Genomic DNA, 5862 nt, shown 5'->3' on the forward strand with positions numbered 1-5862 from the left:
TCGTTTCTTAGGGTGTTGATTGCCTTCTCTGCAAAAAGCCGGAAACAATTGAACATGTTTTCCTGGACTGCTGGGATGCAGTCTTTTTCTGGGATGTTCTCCAAAGGACTTGGAAAAACAATTTGCATCTCGATGCCTATGGCATCAGATTTCTACCAGTATGAAATGGAGAAGGAATACCTTTCGACCTAGTTATGTTACTGGGCCTGCACGGTATTTGGCAAACTACCCCACATCTGAAAGACGAGATTGAGTATATTTTTCTTCTTGTCAAAAGAAATTCAGGTATCCAATATTTTGATTTTGTCGTTTACATACGCAGTGCTTCGTCTCTTCGTACTCGCTCTAAACAGGGGATTCTTAGCTTATTTTTTGTGGGTTGCCTTGGATCACATTCATCTGGCACGTTCTGCCCCAAACCTTGTTAGCGTAGCTGCAGGTGTGTCACGGCAATCGTAGTGACTCGCTATGCGGCTAGTAATACGTACGTAGAAAACAGCGTTCATCTTTACTGCTCACTGAACACTGTAGATTTTGTCCCTGGATAGTTTGGAAGTATTTTCTGTCCTCCTCCTTTAAGTTACGCGTACGACAAGCGCAGCACTTCACTTTAACCTAAACGACCATTAGGCTTAGGGCCGTACTCCTTGTGCCACGGTTGCTGTGAAGATTGTAGATATTCAGTTAAAAAGAGTCTAATAATCAATAAAGTAGAGTTTCGGTCCAAACTGAACCATGAGTGGTCACATTTTCACCTTCGATTACACAAATAAAAGCTAAAAACACCGAGATTGGGCATTGCAGCGGATAACTGCTGCCGGGTAGGTGCGGCTTCCTACGGTAGAGACTCACTGCTAGAGTACTTAGTCTCTTTTATCAGGCTGATACTGCTGTCATACTGTGATACCAATCATCAGTTCTATTGATGCCGTTTATGAAATACGTTGACGAAATTCGATCAAACTTCAAGGAAAGCGCACCCGGCCAGGGGGGGGGGGGCTTCGTGGGTGAGCTGGAGCCTTTTTTCCCGAAATTCTCACATGCCCCCTTCAACCCCCCCCCCCCCCCCCAGGAGCAAGCATAGTTAAAACACGACGCATCCGTTCTGTGCCTCCCTGCCCCCCTGCAGTAACACAATTGTCGTTGGTCCCCCCAGAAAAATCCTGGTGGTGCCCGTTACCCGTGCGCTCGACATATGACTGCTCCGGCGTACTCGCATTCATTGCCTAACTAAAACAAAGCTATATATGTGTAGCACATAGACGAGAGAACAATCATATTAGGAAAGTTTTACGATCCACATTTCGCGATTCAATAAGAAGTCTTATAGAAAGTACGCTGATCGCGCCTACTATAGTTTCTTCCAAAGTGCCGCTAACGTTATCAGTGTGCGGTAGAGACTGTGCAGCGTGACCAATCTCTCCCACCGCGCTTTATGACGCTGGGCTACGCTGTACAGCGTGGCCCTGTGCGTTTCAGCGCACTGGGCGACGCTGGCCACGCTGCACACTTTGTCCTAGTGCCTCGCAGCGTGCTGTAGTACACTGGGACACACTGAACAGCGTTTCCAGTGTCACCCTGCGCGCTGAAACGCACTGGGGAATACTGGAAACGCTGTTTTTTTTCGATAGGGTCAGCTTCCTGATAGAATTCCTATTGCTTTTGTGGTCAGCTAGAGCACTGCTGAAACTCGGAAAGTTCGGAGTCACTGCTAAGAACACGATTCTTATAAAAATACCGACGCACAAGTCGACAAACATTGGCTGGGCATTCTGATGCCATGCTCTCTCATTTAGAACACTTTAAGCTTTGTCAGACATCAGTAGCATGATAATTCGGCAATAGTAAAAATAAGATGAAAATTAACGTTGCCTAAACACTAGAGGTACTATTTTCCTAGTTTACTTACGTTATTGGGTGCGTTATTAAGCATTCACAAGACCGCAACGACACAGGAAAGAACACCGTTTAAAATATAGAAGGTATATTGCTATTTTGACAATCAACAAGGCTTCCTCGCATATATTTCTGACTTCCGATTGTGGAACGTACTTTATTTAACCTAAAAAGAGGCGTCTATCATAGTCTGGTTCCAACAGCATGGATTGAAAATTTTATAGAGTTTTTTGACGTCGTGTACAGCTTTTCTCACGCCTCTATTGGTTTGTTTTCAACCTGCAAATACCCGATCGTTGGAATGTTGTAGTTATGCTGATTTCCCTCCACTAATAAACATTTTTGTTCATACAGCATTTTGTATTTTCTCGTCAATTCTAGCTTCTTTGAAAACACACCATTTCCACGACAGTATGCCATGACATCTTAAACGCTTTACTTTATTCTATTTTCTGTGTTGGCCACCAGGTTATTTGTTTTGTTCTATTTAGTCTGCAGCCTTACATGCGGCGCTCCCACAGCTTTTTTGAAACCAGTTTCAGTAAGGAAAGTACAATTTTTAATGGAAAAACCACATATTACGTTGTCTATATAGATCCGTTGAATATTTTCTTGCCAGTTGGACTTCTTGAACGGCTAAAAGAGACACTTAGTGCTCCCGCCTTCAATAAATAGTCGGAAGTAACACTATAATGTTAATTCTAGTTGCTAAGCAGCTGGTCACTCACTTTCTCGCACGCACTCATTCAGCGTTTACTCGCACGGTCCTTAATTACCTAATGCTTTTTGTGAATTGTTGCTATTTTTCATGCCGCCATTGCTGTGATTCTCGACAAATCCGTTTCTAGAAGCGCACTCAGAAACCTTCCACAGATTTCATCTAGGGACAAAACTAATTATGAGGCAAATTTTATGTTAACTTTTCGTCCTCTTGCTCCATTTCTTGATAAGAAAATTGGTAACCAGTTCAGGAGGAGGTTCGTCCCGAGCAAACCACTTAATAGACAGTGTCTGTGTTACCCTGGGTGGCCCTGTAATCATGATTGAAGACCCGTCATTACTTCTCAGCATCAAATCCAGGTTTGACGAGGTTTCTCGCTGTTCATTTAGCCATGTTCTCTTTTTTTGTCACTGCTTTGTACAACTTCGTTAATCACCCGCTATTCACCTCACTGTTTTCTTCTTCCTTGTGCAATTGGAAGCAACCTTGTTAAACTTCCAATACAAAGGCCGGAGGAGAAAGAATCTCCTTTCTTTGCTTCTCATAAAGTTGCTCGCATTAGCTGGAAACGTTCAAGATTTGGTGACATATTGAGCAACATTTGTATATGAACGGTGGTAATGTTTTCGTAATGTACTTAAACTGTACCATTTATAACTCATGCTTTAGCACTCAATCAACACAAACATTCTCGTAAACACAAAAGTTTGAACAGGAACTCCGCACAATGATTTAAAATGTGTGTAATAAACCATAACAGTGGTGATATTCTTGCATTTGGGAATATCCTTCGAAGTTCTCTACGCATGCAACACTACTTACAAGACGAATTGCAGCTGCCATCCCCCGACTAACAGCTTCATGAGCACTTTCCATCGAACTCGATCTTTGTCCAATCTGATATATATATATATATGTATATATATATATATATATATATATATATATATATATATATATATATATATATATATATATATATATATATATATATATATACAATAGCGTACAATAGCGCTACGCAGCGCACCACGGGCTAGTTCCCATTGTTTATTGTCTGTGACAGTCAATCGTCATCTCCACTTGACGTCTCCTTTTTTGTTGTCCCTGCGAACTCTTCAGTGTCATAGAGTAAGCACCTAATCTCTCGCCCAGCCACTCATCGTCAACGCACCCGCCTCTCTACGATGAGGTTCACCGCGTCATTCACTTTGATACCGAAGGCAAGGTAGGGTTGTGGACACCAAGACGAGTTCCTGGCCTGTGTGATAAGCTTCAGTCAGGTTTTATTAGCCCATACGATATTGTTGAGCACGTGTCTCCTGCGAACTATCGGGTAACTCCAGTTTTCATGTCTTCCGACAGTCGTTTTTGTGGCACGGACGTTGTCCACGTGTCGCCCTTAAAACCATTCGCAGGACGTACGCAAGCGCCAGAAACAGCGTCCAGGTTGGCCGCTTCCACGCGAGGAAGAAATTGGTATAGGCACAGTATTCACAGAATTTTACCTTCATCTTCTTCACTTGCATGTATTCATCTACACTGTGAGCGTAATCTTCGTTCGAAGGGTTGATCGGGTGACTCTGCATAATAAACGTCGTCGTGACCCCATGGCTCCTACAGTCTCAAATATAGTTATATGAGCTAGGAAATATTTGCTACGCTAACTTTGGTTGCCTATATGCTGTATACAGAACATGCCAGTGAGGCAAACGGCGACTTCAAAATCAGCCAATATTATTCATATCTTTGTTATCACAATAGAAAATGCGCATGCGTGAAAGAAATCTTGCGCTGTTTCGGAAGTTTGGGCTTTTTCTTAAAGACGATGTGCTCAAATTTTATGATTGGCGCCTCTTTGCACAGTAAAAAAAAAAGAAAAACGTTTACTTTTACGAATGTCTCTGCAGCCAATTCATTGTCCGCTACTTTCCTCCTTGTGGAATAATGCCCCCGAGCGACGAACTCAATAAACGATCGAAATTTTGGTAGCCGCAAAACTAAAAGCATTATTCTTTACTGTAAGCAAAAAAATAAATTATGCACGAAGTTCAGATCAATAGAATCTCCACGATCCTTTTAGTCCCGTTTTAGCAAACACCTTAAGCACCCCGTAGTTCCTCTTTCCGAATGGTTCGATAGAGCATTCAGCTTTCATTTCTAGCTCTCTTACTTCACCCAATTGAGCCCTGGAGACCGAGTGGAAATCTCCGCGATCTTTCCGCTAACGGCCACACTTTGAAAGAACTGCGTGGCACTCTACTCAAACCGTCACCAGCAGTGATGAGGCTTTGGCAAGGGGTTTCCTGTGTGTATCTAATTTTCTCATTCAGTTGCTTCACACTCGGCATTGTCGTTCTCATATATAGTCCTCCTTATTCCAAGGTTTTTTTTTCATCAATTTACTTTTCTATCTCAGAGGGGCAGACCTAATTGTCGAAAGGTATTTGTTGTAGGCAGCTACAATCAGCAGCACTTGATCTTATTTTTCCAAAGTTCAGCCATAAAAACTATTGAAATTCGTGAACTGTCACTTGTTTTGTTCTGACGAAATAGTTATTTTCTTAATTTCGCATGATATTTTTATTGTGTTTTTTCTTCAATGTGATGACCATAACCAGTATGAGCATTTGTGTGATGAACCCGCGTCTTCGTAATTGTGGCCTTGTTTGCCATGCTTAGAATATGGTATATGTATCACTAATAAAATATTCACGACACTCATGTCCTCATTACCCCCATAACTAATTTTCACCATGAACACCGATCAGGTCGCAGGTTTGTAGCACCAGTAGGATTTCGCTGAGGAATGCCAATGTCTCCGAAGGGTAAGTGTAGCAACACATCGCACTTATAGCTTTTGCATTCGTTTTTGATGGAGTAGTGCCCTCTCTCTCTTACACCCATCCTCCTCACTTACCTCCACGCCACCCTCACGTCACGCCTGCCGGCATTCCCTTTTCTTTGCTTGCTACTCTACACCATACACGGCAGTACTATGCTTTATTCTTCTCTTGACCTTTCCCTCTTGCGCACCCTCACATTTCTCTACATCACCGTCACTTCTCTTTGGCACCTTCCGCTATCAAATACTGGAGATGGGCGCTTCATACTTAGTTCTTTTTATCCATACTCTTTAACCGCATCTTCATTTCCCTATCTCTTGCTGTTTCACTGAACACGTGGCTATACTATACATTGGTTTGACTCAAAGGTATTCGGAACATATCAAATCAGAGTAATAG

This window comes from Rhipicephalus microplus, chromosome 1 (genome assembly GCF_043290135.1).
Source record: "Rhipicephalus microplus isolate Deutch F79 chromosome 1, USDA_Rmic, whole genome shotgun sequence".
Classification (NCBI taxonomy): domain Eukaryota; kingdom Metazoa; phylum Arthropoda; class Arachnida; order Ixodida; family Ixodidae; genus Rhipicephalus; species Rhipicephalus microplus.